Source organism: Bos grunniens, chromosome 3, assembly GCF_055505025.1.
Source record: "Bos grunniens cultivar Pamir isolate PY7600 chromosome 3, Bosgru_T2T1.0, whole genome shotgun sequence".
Classification (NCBI taxonomy): Eukaryota; Metazoa; Chordata; class Mammalia; order Artiodactyla; family Bovidae; genus Bos; species Bos grunniens.
The window spans coordinates 44662863-44682928 of record NC_141167.1 but is presented as its reverse complement, the minus strand read 5'-3'; the positions used below and the strand labels follow the sequence as shown (position 1 = coordinate 44682928).

The window sequence follows — 20066 nt, the reverse complement described above, 5'->3', positions numbered from 1 at the left end:
TGTAAACAATCTATACCATGTGATAGGGCACAAAAGTATTTTACAGACTTCAAGGAAATTTGATCCTCCAAGTCAGTAGCCTCTGGTTACACCCACAAAACCCTTGAGGGTGAGTTCATTCTCATCCAACATTCAGACTATTTGGGTGACAAGATTTGAGAGACACATGTCTACTGGTAATGATGGAAAACATCTCGGTCATGCAGAACTCCTTTCCTAAGCTTTCCATGGTCACATTCTCTTCTCTTTCTAAAGAAGTTCATGAGCATTTTGCTTTCAAAATTGATATGCATTTGTCATCTATCTTTTTTTATTATTCTCCTAGCATTCTTAAAATCTAGCTGCTGCTGCTAAGTCACATCAGTCGTGTCTGACTCTGTGTGACCCCATAGATGGCAGCCCATTTGGGCTTCCCCATCCCTGGGATTCTCCAGGCAAGAACACTGAAGTGGGTTGCCATTTCCTTCTCCAGTGAATGAAAGTGAAAAGTGAAAGTGAAGTCGCTCAGTCGTGTCCGACTCTTTGTGATTCCATGGACTGTAACCCACCAGGCTCCTCCATCCATGGAATTTTCCAGGCAAGAGTACTGGAGTGGGTTGCCATAAAATCTAGCACCTCAGTTACCTATATGACCTTTTACAAATCACTTAATCTCTTTGAGTCTCAGTTTCTTCATTGGTAAACTAAGGAGCTTCTATCAAGATATCTTTAAAGTTTATATCATGTTTAAAATTCTTTGATAATATGTTTTATGGTATTATCCAAATGCTAGTAGTTGGCTTAGAGTAGCAAATAAGCAAATATTCATCAATTGACATCTGTCCCTCATCCTTAGTTGCAAGATATCAAATAGCTATTTTTGTATTAAACAACCATCCCTCAAGATCTAAAAATTAAAACAATGACCATTTATTTAGCTCACAATTCTGCAATTCAGCAGTTTTAACTGGGTTCAGAAAGATAGGTTTTGTGTGTGTGTGTGTGTGTGTGTGTGTGTGTGTTTTCTGATCTTACCTGATTTAGAATGGGCCTCTGCTAAGATTAGGATTTCCCTGGTGGCTCAGATGGTAAAGCGTCCGTCTACAATGTGGGAGACCTGGGTTCCATCCCTGGGTTGGGAAGATCCGCTGGAGAAGGAAATGGCAATCCACTCCAGTACTATTGTCTGGAAAATCCCACGGACAGAGGAGCCTGGTAGGCTACAGTCCATGGGGTCACAAAGAGTTGGACACGACTGAGTGACTTCAGTTTCACTTTCGGCTAAGATGGTCATCTCCATTTCATGCCTCTCACTTTCCAGCCATCTAGCATGGGCTTTTTCTCATGGTTGAGTAAAGGTCCAAGACACAGAGAAAAGTTTCATAATGCTTCTATCTAAGATAAATCCTAAGATAAATTAAAATTTAATTTCAGTGCAGTTGGAACCTTTCTAAATCCAGTTGTTAAAAGAAATTCCTAATTAAGTAAAACATCTCTACTGAATACAAAAAAAAAAAAAACAATAAATTTTGCTGTGCTTAGTCACTCAGTGATATCCAACTTTTTGCAACCCAAGGGACTGTAGCCTGCCAGGCTCCTCTGGCCATGGGGATTCTCCAAGCCAAGAATACTGGTGTGGGTTGCCATGCCCTCCTCCAGGGGATCTTCCTAACCCAGGGATCCAACATAGGTCTCCCACATTGCACGTGGATTCTTTACTGTCTGAACCACCAGGGAAGCCCAAGAATACTGGAGTGGGTAGCCTATCCCTTCTCCAGGGGATCTTCCCAACCCAGAAATCGAACCAGGGTCTCCTGCATTGCAGTTGGATTCTTTACCAGCTGAGCTACCAGGACACTCAAAAATATGTCCTCATGCAAAAGAATAAAATAGGAATTTGACTCAACAGTAGATAATTCAGATAAAAGTTTCAAGTTGAAAGCATTCATTCAGAAAGATGAATATTACAGATCAAAGTGATTTTTTTGAGACCAAGATTCTTTGAAAAATTGAATCAGTTGCACACAATCTGAACAGACATGATTAACTTAGCTAAAGAAAGATTATGAGGGATTTATTTGGAAAGAAATTACTAGTAAATCTTACTGAATGTCAATTTTTGCATTTGCAATTAATACCAGGAAAAGACACTGTAACAGTTTCATGGACTATCTCACAGCTCTAGTACACATTTTTGTGCTTTTATCAGCAGTTGCAAACTAATTGACAAAGCTTGCTTGGTAAGCTATTAGAATCTACTAATCTGCTTTTTTTCCCACTCAGCTTTTTTTTTTTTTTCGTATGCAAGATAAGCAAAGTCTGGAAATAAATAATTCAACAAGTCTGATTTGGGTATTTTCAGTGAATTCTTTTCTGATATTTCACCTTTTCATAATTATATTTTATATCTTAACAAATGTTTGACCAAGTTTTTAATTATAAAATAGGTTTAAAGCCCTGTAACTTATGCCCAACTTTACCACATTCTGTTTGTGTGTGGCTTGTTTTTCTTCTCCTGTGTGCCCTTGTACTATTCTGCTGATTACATACAAGGATCTTCTGAGAAGCAAGTTAAGAATGACTGAGGTTTTGCAATCCCTATCAAGCTACCAGTGGTATTTTTCACAGAACTACAACAAATAATTTCACAATTTGTATGGAAATACAAAAAATCTCGAATAGACAAAGCAATCTTGAGAAAGAAAAATGAAACTGGAGGAATCAACCTGCCTGACTTCAGGCTCTACTACAAAGCCACAGTCATTAAGACACCATGGTACTGGCACAAAGACAGAAATATAGATCAATGGAACAAAATAGAAAGCCCAGAGATAAATCCACACACCTATGGACACCTTATCTTTGACAAAAGAGGCAAGAATATACAATGGAGAAAAGATAATCTTTAACAAATGGTTCTGGGAAAATTGGTCAACCACTTGTAAAAGAATGAAACCAGAATACTTTCTAACACCATACACAAAAATAACTCAAAATGGATTAAAGATCTAAACATAAGACCAAAAACTATGAAACTCCTAGAGGAGAACATAGGCAAAACACTCTCTGACATAAATCACAGCAGGATCCTCTATGACCCACCTCCTAGAATATTGGAAATAAAAGCAAAAATAAACAAATGGGACCTAATTAAAATTAAAAGCTTATGCACAACAAAGGAAACTATAAGCAAGGTGAAAAGACAGCCCTCAGAATGGGAGAAAATAATAGCAAATGAAGCAACTGACAAAGAAATAATCCCAAAAATATACAAGCAACTCCTGCAGCTCAATTCCAGAAAAATAAATGACCCAATCAAAAAATGGGCCAAAGAACTAAACAGACATTTCTCCAAAGAAGACATACAGATGGCTAACAGAAGAAAAGATGCTCAACATCACTCATTATCAGAGAAATGCAAATCAAAACCACAGTGAGGTACCATTTCACGCCAGTCAGAATGGCTGCTATCCAAAAGTCTACAAAAAATAAATGCTGGAGAGGGTGTGGAGAAAAGGGAACCCTCTTACACTGTTGGTGGGAATGCAAACTAGTACAGCCACTATGGAGAACAGTGTGGAGATTTCTTTAAAAACTCGAAATAGAACTGCTTTATGACCCAGCAATCCCACTACTGGGCATACATACCAAGGAAATCAGAATTGAAAGAGACACGTGTACCCCAATGTTCATCACAGCACTGTTACAATAGCCAGGACATGGAAGCAACCTAGATGTCCATCAGCAGATGAATGGATAAGAAAGCTGTGGTACATATACACAATGGAGTATTACTCAGCCATTAAAAAGAATACATTTGAATCAGTTCTAATGAGATGGATGAAACTGGAGCCTATTATACAGAGTGAAGTAAGCCAGAAAGAAAAACACCAATACAGTATACTAACACATACATATGGAATTTAGAAAGATGGTAACAACAACCCTGTATATGAGACAACAAAAGAGACACAGATGTGTAGAACAGTCTTTTGGACTCTGTGGGAGAGGGACAGGGTGTGGTAATTTGGGAGAATGTCATTGAAACATGTATAATATCATATATGAAATGAATTGCCAGTCCAGGTTCGATGCACGATACAGGATGCCTGGGGCTGGTGCACTGGAATGACCCAGAGGGATGGTATGGAGAGGGAGGTGGGAGGGGAATTCAGAATGGGGAACACATGTACAACCGTGGTGGATTCATGTTGATGTTATGACAAAACCAATACAATATTGTAATGTAATTAGCCTCCAATTTAAATAAATTTATATTAAAAAAAAAAAGACTGAAGTTTTCAATCTGGCATCTTATTTTACAAATCTGATTGGAATTCGGGATATTGAATCATGGCTTCAATAGCTTGGCGTGAGTTGAAGCCTTATATTCGACAGATATTCTAAAAAGCAATCTACTCACCCATTTGATTAGAAAATCTCTGCTTTTTCAAAGAGGCAGCTTTAGAAGAAACCCTTTGATAAATTAGAATTCTCTTCATAATCTATTATAATAGCATTCTCATCACAAATTGATATTATAAAAAATGAGGTCACTTCTTTTTTTCAGCTATGCACTGATACATTTTGCTGATGGTGAATTAGCCTTGAGAAGGATGAGATGGTGTTCATCTCTTCATTTCTAGGCATTGTTCTAGATCCTAGAGACAAAAAGATCCTGCTGCCATGGTCATGGGCCACAATTTTTTGTTGCCTCACTTTTTTTCTCTCTTACATAAAAGATCACAGAACTGCCTTTGTCATATTGTGAAGTAAGTACTGAGTAACACTCAAGTAGATACGTAATTAGCTTCTCACTTCTTTGAATTTAAGAATTACTGCTGCTCATTTAAATTTAAAGGCAAAAAGCTTGAAGTTGTCATAGAAGTTTAGTATTAAAACTTTAGAAAACAAGTACTGAACACTTAACCTATGATTACACACCAACCTCAGTTGTGCTTGAGAATAAACTTGTTAGCCATTTTGACTGATGGGTGATAGAACAGTGGGCAGAAGGCCTATTTACTCAAAACAACTCCCTTGACAATCAACTGTGGTACAGAAAAGTTGCACCATTCATTCTTCCATTCATGTATTCACTCACTAATACCTGCTGTGTCCACTGCATTGTGCTAGACAATGGAGTTAAAAGACTAAATAAGAAACCCTAGTCCTGCTATAGAGAAGTTCACAGGCTGGTTAGAGAAAGAGATGAATAAATTGTCAATTATAATGTAACAAGTTCTATAACAAAGTATAAGGCTATAAGGTAACATGTATCACATGTGTATTTTTGTATTACATCATCTACCCTAATTAAATAAAACATCTCAATTATTGATACAAAAATAATAGGTACTCAAAACTTGATTTCATGCACACTGGGATGAAGTTTAATGAAAAAAGAGACTTGATCTTTTTATTCACTGTCATATATACATAGTGTTTGACACATTTGTATCTTACAAGTCTTAATAGAAAAGTCTTTCTTAAATTTCTTGCCTCTTGCATTGTCTTACTTCCAGTACCACTGTATAATACCTAATGCCTTCAGTCATGAAGCTCCTTAATCTCATTTTCCCACTTCTAAAAATGTATAACAGAAGCTCCTCACAATGCTCTATATAAAGCTCAGGCAATTCTCTGAAATTTATTTGACAAAAATATATACTTACCAATCAGTGAAATTTAGTTCCCAACCAAAATTAAGTACTAAGGACCAGACTAATGAAATAATTTGTTTAAAAAACAATGCTATTCAAGATACTGGAAGCTATAATTAAAAAAAAACAAAGACCACTAGACAAGATGAGGCACCTAACTGTACCAGTTTAATGCTATGGAAGGATTCTAGGCTGTAATATCCATACAGCCTAGAAAATTCCAAATTGAGGAGATGGAGTTGAGAATTGTGGGAAACAAGAGGTCTAGAGTTCACAGGAAAGAGTCATAAAAGGGGAAATCTACAAAGAATTCTGAAGCTCTGCAAAGTGTTCCCCTTGAGTATTCAGCTGAAATACTTATTAGCACTACTATCTTAGGAAATTACCCAAGGCCAAGAGAATCACCTGAGTGGTTTAGAGGTCACAGTGCTCTCACCCACACAGAATTGAGTATATAGTACCTGTTCCCACCACACAGACTAGAAAGCCTCGTGATTCATTAAGAATTTGGTAGAATTCTCGGAAGACTCTTGACTCAGTATTGGACAGTAATATTGTATAATACAGTATTAAGGAAAATTGGTCTTAGCACTGCTTCAATCCAACCTAAAAATTCTTAAAAAACGAAGGCCAAACTGTCTCCAAAAACAGTGAGTCACAGAATAAAGTACAATAATATTTAAAAGAATACAAATAAACTTAACAACCAATGAAGTAAAATTTAAAATGTCTGGCATCCACAGAAGGGAGTGGAAAGATATGTTCAAATGAAAAGGAAAACTCTTCAACCTAGTATACTCTACCCAGGAAGATTATCATTTAGAACAGGAGAAAGAATTTCTCAGACAAGCAAAAGCTAAAAGATGATGGCAATACTAAATCTATCCTAAAGGAAATATTGAAAAGCCTTTTTTAAATAGAAAAGAAGTAGGACTCTATAGGAAAGAGAAAAATCACAATTGGAAAGTAAATCACTTAAATAAGCCAATGTACATTTTTTTTAAGTTTTAAATTATGTGAAAATGATAACCAAATGAACAGCAAAAGGATAAACATGAAGATGTAGTAGAGTACATCAAAAGTATAAAATGAGGGGGAAGAAAGTAAGAAAATGTAGATTTTGTTTTTAATATATTTGAGCCAATGTCAGCCTAAAGCAAGTAGATACAGACACAAATAGATTAAAGATAGAAAAGATGGTTCTTTGAGAAGACCAATAAATCTGATAAACCCCTAACCAGACTTATCAATTAAAAAAAGAAAAAAGGTGCATTTGCACAATCCTAGAAATAGGAGATGCAATATAACTATAGATTCTACAGAGATAAAATGGAATTATTATGAGCAACTGTATGCCACCGAATTCACTAACATAGGTGAAATAGACAAATTCTTAAAAGACACAAACAGATAGCATGAAATAAATGCCTCAAATAAATAACCTAGAGTCATATATCTTTGATCCTATTAAAGAAAAATAATTTTGTAGTTAAAGCCCTTTCAAAAAAACAAAGCTCTGGCTCAAATTGCTTTACTGGTAAAGTCTACCAAACATTTAAGGAAGAAATAACAGTAAATCTGTACAGAATTTTCCAATAAACTTAAGAGCTGATAGAAATTTCCAGTTTATTCTCTGACTCCATCATTACCTTGATATCAATACCAAAAAAAGAAATAAAACACTATACACCAATTCCCCCATGAACACTGTGCAGAACTCTCAAAATTTTAGCAAATAGAATCTAAAAGTTGGTACAATGATAGTATATTTTTCTGATTTATCCCAAAAATGCAAAATTAGTTTAATATTCTATTATAGTCAATGTAATTCACCATATTAACAAGCTAATAAACAATTTTCATATGATCATCTTAACATACAGAAAAAGCATTTGATATAATCTAACCTCCATTCCTGATTTAAAGCTCTCAACAAGTAGGAAATTTTCTCAACGTGATGAAGGATGTTTGAAAGAGCCTACAGCTAATGCCATACTTTGTAGTGAAAGACTCAATGCTGCTGCTAAGTTGCTTCAGTCCTGTCCGACTCTGTGCGACCCCATAGACGGCAGCCCACCCGGCTCCCCCATCCCTGGGATTCTCTAGGCAAGAACACTGGAGTGGGTTGCCATTTCCTTCTCCAATGCATGAAAGTGAAAAGTGAAAGTGAAGTCACTCAGTCATGTCCAACTCTTAGCAACCTCATGGACTGCAGCCTACCAGCCTCCTCCATCCATGGGATTTTCCAGGTAAGTGTACTGGAGTGGGTTGCCATTGCCTTCTCCGGAAAGACACAATACTTTCTCTTTGAGATAAGGACAAGATGAGGCTGTCATTTCTCACTATTTCTATTCAGCATTGTCCTGAAGTTCTAGCAGTGTGATAAGAAAATAAAAGAAGTAAAATGCATCTAGATTGGAAAGGAAGAAGTAAGACAGTCTTTGTTCATAGCAACATGATCTTTATGTTGAAAACATGATTTATTTTTAAAAAACTACTAGCACTCTTAGTTTAGAAGAATTTCAGGATACAAATAAATATGCAAAAATCAAATTTATCTCTATACACTAGCATCAACAAGGGGAATAAATTCATATTAATAAAACAGTACCATTTACAATAGCATATAATGTTTAACAATTACTTATTAATGCTGAGGTTTACAACACAGTAACAAATAAATAAGGGCACAGTCTTCAAGACACTAAGTGGGTAAACAAATATAAAAACAGATATAACATTCTGATAAGGAATACAATTAAGAGTGAACATAAGGTTAAATATTACTAACAACTTCCTCTTGTTAAGAAACCTATTCTTCCATTGTCTGAGAATGACTCATAAGCAATCCAGTAATTCCATAAACTGAATCAGTGCAACCAGAATTCCTAATGCTATTAGAACAGCTCTTTTTCTGATGTTCATGTGCCTGAAGTAAAGAGGATAAGTTTTCCTAATCCACATGTAAGGTTCTTTTGTCTAATAAACCAGTTCTCTGGCCCAGAGGGTGGGGGGAGTCTGTTCTAAAAGATTCAGTAACCAACCCCTCCTTTTTTTACATTTGTACCAACTGGCAGAACCTGAGAACTTAAAAGCGTACTGAGGTCTTCAATAGCTGAGGCATCATAATCCAATGAGGCTGGCCCAGAACTTGCTTTTACTGTGTCTTTTTTTCTGTGAATCAAGAGCTGATTAATTAAAATGAGTATAATCAAGATTTTAAGAAAAAGTAAAATATTTCAAATTCTTTCAAAAAAAAACCCCAAATCCCTAAGAACTCATTTATAAATTCAATTTTTAAATGATTCTTGTGTTCATTTCATTAAGGCAGTTCTTCTAGTGGCCTCTATTAACTTGATTGAGCAGACAAGCTTTATTTCCTTCTTATACTGATGCACTGAGCATAACAGTGCATAAATGTTACTGTAGGCTGCTGCTGGGCTCTACATTTTCAAGATATCAGATATCAAAATACACCACACTCAAACCAGAGACCACAAACTATTCAAATTATTACTGAAACAGGCATATACAAAGCAAGGAGGATTCCATGAGTGAGGGGCAGGATCCACCAGCAAGTGGGCACTCTTAACACCCCCAGAGGAAAGAGAAAGGCAGAGTGTGCATGATCATAAGGATATCTATACATATCCTTCTTTCCCTATTATCTTTTTAAATGTTGCCAGGGCAGACTAAGTTCTGGTGGTGGTAGGGGAGAGAAGAGGGGCAGGGTGGGTTGCCTTATATGTGATTTATGGGGGGAGAGGGGGGCAGCAGAAGTAGGTGCAGAACTTTTGACCATCTATTAGTTCTCACCATGGGGGAAAGATGGGTGGCTGCCAGTTTCCATCCTGACAGATGTCAAATGACTTAGCCAAATGTCATTGTACTAGGGTGAGTTAATTCTCTCTCTACAATAAGCAAGGGCTTCCCAGGTGGCTCAGTGGGTAAAGAATTGGCCTGTGGTGCAGGAGATGCCAGTTCAATCCCTAGCTCAAGAAGATCCCCTGAAGAAAGGCATGGCAACCCTCTCCAGTAGTCTTGCCTGGAGAATCCCATAGAGGAGTCTGGCAAGCTTTAGTCCATGGGGTCACAGAGTTGGAGGCAATTGAAGTGACTGAGTACACAGTAAGCAAGATGCATACAATCACAAGTGGAAGACAGATCCTAACAAATGAACAACATGATGTGATATATACAAAAATTTTAAACTTATACATGAATTTCAAAAAAAGTACAAAAGAGAATATCCTGTCTGAGGCATCACAAGAAAGCAATGCTCTATCAGGGTTGTGGTGGAAACTTGGAATTTACCAGATGAAAGAAGGAAGGGCGCTCCAAGTAAAGGAGTTAGCCTGTGTGAAGAAAGGGAAGCACGAAACAGTATGCAATTGACAAGAAGCAGTAAACAGCTTGCTACTGCTAGAGCACAGATGAAAGGGGAGAGTGGCAGATGTTGACACAGAAGTAGGCAGGGGCAAGTGTGTGGGATCTTATTGCTGTGCTAAAGTACTTGGACTTTATCCAGTGGTAATGCAGACCTCTTGAAAGGTCCTAAGTATAGAAGGGACATGATCTGATTTTCCTTTAAGAGGAATGACTCTGATAGGATGGTTAGGGAATGGTTGAAGCCAAGTTAGCTGAGAAGCTTCCAGTACCATCTGTCTACACGGAGCACTAAAATATCATTGGGCATATAAAGAAATCAAGAAAATAACATTTACCAGAACTTCCATTTGCAGATGAAAGTAGTATTTATAAGAACATAGACCTTGGAATATGACTGCTTTGGTTGAAATTCTGTTTCTACTGAGCAAGTTCCTTCAGGGTAAGGAAGTGCTCAGGAGGAAAGGATAAACAAACAACTAACCCCTATGGAGAAGATGAAGATCTTATAGCATCTCAGATTTCACTGTGAACTCTTGATATATCCATTACTACTCAACTATTCCTCTTTTAGTCTTAAGGAAGAGTATAATATTCATTTAAATGCTCAAGCAAAAACCTAGAAATCCAATTTTGTTGTTTAGTCGCTAAGTCATGTCCGACTCTGCAACCCCATGCCCTGCAACACACCAGACTTCCCTGTCCTTCACTCTTAGGACTGCAAAGAGATCAAGCCAGTCAATCTTAAAGGAAATCAACCCTGAATATTCATTGGAAGGACTGATGCTGAAGTTTTAATACTTTGGCCACCTGATCTGAAAAGTTGACTCATTGGCAAAGACCCTGATGCTGAAAAAGATTGAAGACAAAAGGAGAAGGGGGCAGCAGAGAATGAGATGGTTAAATAGCAGCACTGACTCAATGGACACAAATTTGAGCAAACTTCGGGAGAAAGGGGAGAACAGAGGAGCCTGGTGTGCTGCAGTCCATGGGGTCACAAAGAGTAGGATACAACTTAGTGAATGAATGACAACAACACCACCAAAATTTATCACAATGAAACAGTTTCTTTGGAAACACAGAAATCAAACATGATGATTTGATTTTACCAAATAACAAAAAGAAAAAAAAATTAGGGAGAGAATAAGAGAGGATGAAAGAAAACGTAACACTCCATTGGAGGTCCAGTGTATCACACTGCAATGACAGAAGGATACAGTTAGACTTAGAAGGGGGCTTCTCTGGTGGCTCAAATATAAAGCCTCTGCCTGGAAGATCCCCTGGAGAAGGGAATGGCAACCCTCTCCAATATTCTTGCCTGGAGAATTCCATGGACAGAGGAGCCTGATGGGCTACAGTCCATGGAGTTGCAAAGAGTCAGATACAACTGAGCTACTAATGCTTTCAGACCTGGAAGAGAGGTCTACATATGGGGCTTTGGAAAGGATATAACCTAGCTGTTCTCTAACTTCACAGAGATAGGAGAGAGGAAATAAGTTACCTGAGGTAGAAGGTATTAACTGAACAATTAGACATGAAGTCAAACTCCCTGAGAATCAGCTTTGGTATTGCTTAATATTTCTACAGAGTACTTAGCTAAAAAAATGCTTATACCTATTTTTCTTGCTTTATACCTGAAGAACTTAGAACCCAGTGAGGTTCAGTACATAGTAATTAGTTTTCATTGTGACTTTAATCACACATGGTAACTTGACATTTCATGCAATCCGTGAGTCTGTACGCCTTCCCAGAATTGCCACTATTTGTATTTTTCAAACAATTAGCCCTCAAGCAGCTAACTGGCTTCTCATATTAAAACAGGCTGAAAAATAAAGGCTACCAAAGATGAAAAGCAAAATACAAAAATCACTAGAATCAGTTCTTGTTTTTAAATAACATGACTACACCCGCAGAATACCCAAAGCAGCACAGGAATACCTAAGAAAGGTTTTGGTGCAGTTGTGGTCACCAGTAAGACTGGTTTTCCCTGGAAGTGATATTCAATACAAAATATAGTTTGTCAATGCCCCATCACTCAGCCAATGTGTAGTACTACAGTGTAGTGTAGTTTTCTGGCACCTGGCTGCTACAAAGCCTTCTTTTTTGGCTCCTTGTAATGAAAGGTGAACATGAAGAAGAGCATCTGGGTCCTGGTACTCCTGAGATTTCTCTTCAGTGGACTGCCAGTGTACAGGTATCACAATACGGCACATGGCTCTACTCAAGGAAATGAGATTCCTTCTGGGAAAATGAAATCCAGCAGAAATGGTGTAGGAGTCAGAAAATCCTTCTAACATGTGCCTCTCCTACTGTCTTCACTCTCTCCCTTCACCAGAAGTGACCTCTCCATCTTCTACACTTTCTGCATACATAGGCTGTCATTCAGATTCCAACTCATTTCATTTCCCTATAAAGCTTTCAAACTATCACAACTCCCAATAATGTCTTTCTTTTAATAACTATATTAAATTCATGCTTTTCCTTTTCTGCATTGCTAAAATATCACACAGAGTGTGCATTATCTCGTTGAACTGTACCATATTTCAAGTCAGAAACCTTCTGGCAAACCTTGTTCTGCCTTTTATTTCTCCATACATTCACCAAGCACAGAGTTTTATCAGTCTTCCTCTGAAATAGTTCTTGAATCTGACCATTCATATCCTCCCACTCCCCACCCCCCTGCCAACCCATTCCCCTTCATCAACTACCTTCACTTATTTGGTCACTTTCTAGTTTATATTGCCCAAGTCTGCTATTCCAACATATTGTCCACAATGTAATCAGAGTGGTCTTAATAAAAGGCAGATCAGATCATATCACTCTCCTGGGTAAAATATTTCAGTGACTCCCTCTGTTCTCATGATATGGGTATCAATTTCTTTTTTTTTTCATTTTTAAATATCAGCTTTATTTTTTCCTCATTGATACAGAACATAGCTTACTATAACATCAAGTCTTAGTGGGGAAAAAAGAGAAAATCAGAAAGCAAAACCAGCCCCAAACAAAGATAACACACAACCATGACATAATTTGGCAACAGTCTAGGCTTAGAAATTTAAGAAGCTTGGAAGAGGAATAAAATATTCCTCTTTTGTTAGCTGTGTCCTTGGACTTAAAAGACTATTTGGTATAAAGACTTTTTGTTATAAGCTGATGGTTTTACTATTTAAGAGTACAGGGAGATACAAAGAGGAGCCTAGTTCATCAAGAGAGACACATTACTGATTAAGAGAGAAGAGCTCATGTACACTTGGCAAGACCAAGAAGTTTTTGTCTGTAAACTGTGTTTATATGATGGCTAATGACATGTCCTTATTACTTTCATTCATAAATATAGAGGCAGAGCTATTATGGCCTCATCTACTCTTGTACAACTCATACATTGTGGACATTAGAATAAGTGTGCAGAATGATAAAGGTGCTCCGGTTGAGGAAGCCTCCTACGGAGCCATGGCTGTACCAGATCTGCAGCCTGCACCTGTGCCCAACAAAGCTTCCAGAAAGTTCTGTCGGTGCTTAAAAGGCACAAAGGAAAGAGAACCTTTCCTCACTGTTTCCCTCCTCTTTAAGGAATGGAGTTCTTACAAAATACAAGGTGACAGGTAAAAAACAGATCTATATTTCTATCCTGCTCTTTGTCGCATTGTTTCTAGAAGACTTGGTAAACTCTTGCCTTTCTTAGAGAAATGAGCATCCTATAGGTATGCAACTTAAAAATTCAAGCGTTTACAAGTTTTCTGGCATGAGGTCTTTTGAAAGGTTATAAAATATATACTTAGATGCTTGACTCCAGGGGTTTTAAGACAGAAGGGTTTAATAAAAAAAAAAATAAGTATACTACATTAATGATCTGAGTGTGAGCAATAGCAAGGCTACAATAGTTAGAAATTATCAAGAGAAACAAGAGGAATTAGATACTTTTGTGGAGGATAAAGAATCTCAATGTATGTGGAACATTAAGAAAAAGGAATTAATGAAGTAGTTACTTTTAAATCTTTCATTTTGAGGCATGTGGGTCCAATTTATTATTGTCTAGTTTCACAGTATGTATTTGCCAGTTTGTGACCTGTGTAAGGGCTTCCCATTTTGGCTTTAGAAATCTGAGGAAACGAAGGGAAAACATTCCTTTCTGCCTGTCCTTATTACTTCATCTTCTGCTAAGCCTTATCCGTTGTATATGACTACATCTACCAACATCTATCATCAAAATCTATGCCAGAGCTATGATTAATCTACCTATAACTGATGAGTGTTTTCTGGTTGTATTTCTCAAGGCAAATGTTTCTGATATATAATACCATATATTAAAAGCCATATAAATAGAAAGATGGGGAAACAAAAACACAGACTATGTAAGTGATAGAAGAGTTTGTGCAGCACTAGAAGCAAAACAGAAGTTCACCTCAGTCAGAGGTGTGGGGGTAATTTCTCTTGCTGAGGCTCAGGTTTCCCTTTGATGGGTCTCTAATGGTTCATCTAAGTTCAAGTGGAGGAGTATCTTTCTTCTTTTAACCAAACATGCCCAGGTAGAGCTGCTTCTCTTTCCGATGGTAGCTGCTGAGTTCCAACTGTGTCCACTGAAGGTACCTCCGGACGTTGGCGTCTTTTGGCTTCCTATTGACAGCAGCCATGAGGTAGTGCCGGGCCTGGTCATAGTCCTGCAGGTGGAAAAAGGCCACTCCAGCCCGATACAAGGCCTTGGCATTATCAGGCTGCCGCTCCAGGTCTTTCTGGCTGTACTCTTTCACCCGTTCATAGTTTACTGGTTCCATCTGAAGGAGACAGGCAGCCAGGTTGTTGTAGCAATCTGTCTGGGTGGTGTGAAGTAGGTTTTCTTGTTCAGGTGTGAGGGCCGGGCCCTGAGGTCCCAGATTAGGTATCGGGGAGGGCAGACTTGGATCCAGACCCCGCAGCTGCAGCAGAGCTCGATGGTACCCACTTACAGCATCCCGGTACGTCCCTTCCCGGTAACACTGGTTCCCTTTCTCCTTGTACAGCTGAGCCTCCTTGCAGGCGTTTCTCCATAACTCTGTCGCCCAGTGCTCTTGAGGAATTGGGACGTGAAAGAACAACCGAAGCTCTAGGAATAGGAGCGAAGCAACGAATTTTGGCAGCTGACTTAAAAAAGCAAGGAAATTCTCCTTATCCAGGAGGCCTCTCAGGGAATGACTGCTTGATTCTACTACAGCCCCTTCCTTTCTTCTCTACAGTTACTTTTTAATCTCTGGAAGTGCAAGCATCTGATCAGGAAGTAGATGTGGAAACAGCAAAGCCTGAGATTAATTGATTTCCCAAAGCGGCGACTCCCGGGTGAGAAAAAAACACGAAAACTATAACGCAGTAACTAAAGAATCGTCTCAATTTCTTTTCATAGTTCACAGGGCTCCGCAAAATCTGGCCTATGATTATCTCTAGTCTAACTTCATCTCTTGCCATTTTTCCAAATCTTGCTCACTTCCAGACTTTTGTAAATTCCTCCAGACTGTTCCTAAACTTTCTTCTCCCTGCGCTTTGACTGGCTAGTGCTTATATATTCTTCCTATCTCATCTTAGATACGTTCTCAAAAATTCTCCATACATTAATACAGATGTTCATTCTATGTGATACTATAGTATCCTATATTATCATTATTTTCTAGATACAGAATTCTTAGTTATAAATAGTAAAACTACCTCTAGTTAATCAAAGCTGCACACACAAATTTTAAATACTAGATAGCTAATAGAATCTCCAGGATAGCTAAAAAATGAGACTTGGAGACTACCAGGCCAGTGATGATGCTCCAGGCCCCACTGTAGAATGGTTCCACACCATGATGCCTTGGATGAATAGAGATACCCCTGATCTTGGGCACTGGGTGCTACCACTAAGACTTTTGCCCTTGCCTCTGATTGATGGAGTCCAGGTCACATGCCTGAATCTTAACTGCAAAACATGCTGGGAAAGTAAGGTTTTGTCACCTATCTTGGAGAGTGCTCAGATATACTGCTTTATAGATTTGTTGAAGATCTTGAGGATAAGTAGCCTAACCACTTATTAATATTTAAATGAGTTAAATAGTTTAATGAGTTTAACAGGTTAATAAGTTAATGAGTTTCTTAAAAATGTTAAAGTTATCAGCTGGTATAGCATATATCTTGTATGTTCCTGGGGACCCCTTTGGATAGTACCACATTTGTGCTGACAAACTATTGAGGCTTAATGAAAAGAGTGTGGAAATATGAATGGAATATTGCTATTTACTTTCTGAGTGCAGCACATGTACCAAGGAATAGGAAGGTGACGTGGAGTTCAGGCAAGCTTTAGTGACAAGCAAGGATATCAAAAGGGGTTCATCTGCAGCACATCAAAAGAACACAGCTGAATTCCTCAGCCTGGTCAGAAATGGGCCCTGAAAGGGATCAAAAAGGTGACCAAAGAGGGTGAGAGGTACTGCAGTGTGCTTCTATAACACTCCATACTTCTCCAATCATAGCACTGATAAAATTTTATAGAATAGCTTGTTAGTTTCTTGTCATTCTTGTAGAGATACAAGATCTGTGAAGACAGAAATAGCTTATCCATGCCTGCTCCATAGACAATGAGTAACAGATATTTTCAAAAATAAGTAATTGAAAGAATAGTGAATGAGGATAAAGACGAGGGCATAGAAGAAGAGGGAAGTGGGCACCAGAGAAGGATGCCAGGTTCCCGTGGGGTGACACGGATCAGTTCAGGCCTGATGCTAGCCACTACCACACAACTCCTTTCTTTCTAATCCACTTCTTGTTCTCTTTGGGAAGGATTGAGGTCTCTGGAAGATGGCCAAAAAACAATTAAGCGAGCAGCCAGCCCAAATTAATGCTCAAGTATCAGAAGTATCTGAGTGCTGAAAGCCACTTCTGTTTTCCCTCTCTCAGCTGAGGAGGGTGGGAACAGGTTCCCAAAGCCATCGCTCCTTTCAGGGGGATTTAGAAGGCATATAAAGGCCCCTGGCTGAGGACTTGCTTCCTCAGTCCACAGTTGGTGCCAGAACTCTCAATCCTCTACTGAGAGAAAATGTCCAGCCAGTAAGTATCTCTGGGAGATTTTTTTTATTAATGCCTTAGTGTGTTGATGGTAAATGAGCTATTTCAAGAACTCCTGAAGACAACTGATGATCCATTTAAGGAAAGCCTTGGGTCTTGGTGGGAGAGTTTGTTTCCTCCTATATACATATTGAAGCAAATATCTAGAAGGAAGATCTAAGTTACAGTGGGATTTTTATGGCTTGGAATGGTCCTTGGAAGCAGTAGTGAGCATGAAGATTCAATGAGGCAGACCTGGGTTCCACTTCTTTTCCAGTCATTTCCTAACTGTGTTATCTTAGGCAAATTACTTTTTAAAGTCTAGGCTTTTCCATATATAGGATAAGTAGTACTTACCTCATTTTGGTGCTGTGATATTTAAATGAATGAAGAGCATAGAAATTCCTTTTGATGGTATGTGGCACATAGTAAATGCTTAATAAAAGATAACTGCCTAAATTAGGCAGTCTTGTCAGAGCTCTCACTCTAAGAAGTTATATGAGCCAAAGTGAGAAGGAAGAACATTAAAATATATATATATGTATATATGACCTAAATATTCTTGTCTGACTACTTTTAAAATGTAGTGAAGCTCTTGGAGATTGGTGACAAAATAAGACAGTGGGAAGAGATGATATAATATGCATGAATAGCAAAGGATGAGGTATTGACCCCAAAACCTGTGGTCTCCCAGTTCATAAGAGGGAGAGGAATGCAACTGTCTGGGAGTCAAGAGAATGAATAATGCAGTAAGCTAAGGGTACTGACATGGTAGGATAATTCTGTGGGAAGGACTTGGTCAGGAAGAGAAGTGACAATGATAATGGGATTTATTGACTTGTCCTCAGAAATATGGGAAAACTGCAGAAGGCAAGTCAACTGTAATATTAAAAGGGAATTTCCTTGTCATCAAAGGAGAAAAACCAACCTGGGCCCCTTTGCCAACGTGATACATTCTGCCACCTTTCCCCGGTTTCTACCACCACCACATCTCCTCCCAAAACACTGTACTCCCAGCTCCAGCTAGACTGGCAGTACACACCAGCATTGAGTAGAGGACATCTTTTCTCCTGGAGCTCTGCCTCTGTCTCCATGGATTCCCTGAGATTCCACATGAACTTCTTCCTCATATTCCACCATTTCAGAGTTGAACATCCAGCTGGTGGTTACAAGAAACTGTTTGAAACTGTGGAGGAACTATCCTCACCGCTCACAGCCCATGTTACAGGTTGGTCTCAGCTTTCTTGAAGCCATCTTCTCTTTTTTGTCGAGAAAGCCATCTCTCTTTGCTGTCTCCTTATTCATTGGCATCTCTCAGCATAGGTACCCCTGTGGGCTACAAAGAGAGGAATCTGGAGATTTGGGCTTTTTATACCAAGAACCCATTTCCCCTTTTCTTTACTTTTCTAAAATATATATTTTAAAAATGCTACCTAACTGGAATTCCTTAACTACTGGGACTATACCTTTGTCATCTTTAAACTGTCTCCTCCCAATTGCCTCTTCTGGAAAATAGAAAAGATGAACCCAATGCTCTTTCTCAACTAGATTCTGATGTTAACAGTCTAGATGCTAGCAATCAAATTAATGGTGTGTCTTTTAGCTGAGCCATGTCTTCTTTTCAAATTTTTATCAGAAATATAAATCTGTATAAAGTGGACTGCTGAAACTGAGCTGTATGAAATAATACATTTCGGGTTGGAGAGTTGACAAGGATTAAACAAATACTGCCATATGCTATACTTTCAAAGGACCAAAGGGCACAACCTGTTTAGACTGAATGGCCTTAAAACCTTTATTGTGTGTCCCTCATTTTGCAGAGAAGGACACTGAGGCCCAGAGATAGCACACAGCAAATCCTGAACCAGAATTCAGGTCTCTGACAGCCCTGTGTACTTTCTGCTACAGCAAGGTGACCTTTATCTGGACAATAGCCATATTCTCAAAGGAATTTAGCTCTATATTTTAAAAGCCAGTATCCTATTGTTTCACAGAAGTGGTTTGTTCTATTGACACATCTTTTTTTTAGTATCTTGATCTCTACTTCTAATCCATTCCTCCTGTATCAAAAAATTTGAAAATTTTTCTTAAAAGTAAGATGGTAAAAATGCAAATGTATTGGTAGCTGGGAAAATCTGTTAGATGGAGAATCCCTTTCCATTCCAGATGTTATTCCCTGTCTCCTTCCAACCTTTTGTTTAAACTCAGAGATGCTGCCACATTTCCCACGATTGGTCCCCTAGAAAAAAGAGAGTCAGCCAGCAGGCATTTGCTGAGAGCTACCCCACGTAAGAGCTGGGAATGGAAATCACTGCCAGCTTTAGAAGTAAAAGGCTGCCCATCCAGATGGCTTATATAATTACTGCTCCTTACCAGGGGTGAGCAGAGCAGGTATAAGAAACAAGATTCTGTGTCTCGCTTTCTTCACAGGCAGGATCCCCCTCTGGCTAACCGGCAGTCTCCTTCGATGTGGGCCAGGACTCTTTGAGGTTGGATCGGAACCATTTTACCACCTGTTTGATGGGCAAGCCCTCCTACACAAGTTTGACTTTAAAGAAGGACATGTCACATACCACAGAAGGTAAAGAACACTAGGTTCCACTCCCCTTCCTAGGGTTGGGGCCTAGCTCAGCTCCTCCTTGCATGTACTTTTTAACCTCCTGAACCCAAGAGGAGACTTTATATTCACCTCCATTCAGAATCCTCCTGGGCCATGAGTCTGCATGGACACCTGGGACCTATAGGACAGGATAAAGAAACAGCAAAGAACTAGGGCTTTGGGCTCTGACATGCCTGGCATCAAATCCTATATGCCCTAGATACCATTTGCCTAGGTGGGTGCCCTTTGGCAAGTTGTTAACTTCTACTTCTTTGTTTTGTCATCTATAAAAATGGGAGAAGTAAAAGAATTTACTTCAGAGTTTATTGCAAGGATAAAATGAGAACACAGTGCTTAGTCCATCAGAAGCATTTAATAATAATAATAGTCAT

General features: G+C 38.6%; 1 pseudogene across 1 annotated transcript; it reads right to left on the bottom strand.

Annotated features, from left to right (window-relative positions):
- Positions 1-13946: 13946 nt before the first annotated feature.
- On the bottom strand, positions 13947-15164 carry LOC147375582 (tetratricopeptide repeat protein 9C pseudogene; annotated as a pseudogene). Its single transcript, XR_015161569.1, has one exon. The product of XR_015161569.1 is annotated as a tetratricopeptide repeat protein 9C pseudogene (transcript).
- Between the last annotated feature and the right edge of the window lie 4902 nt (positions 15165-20066).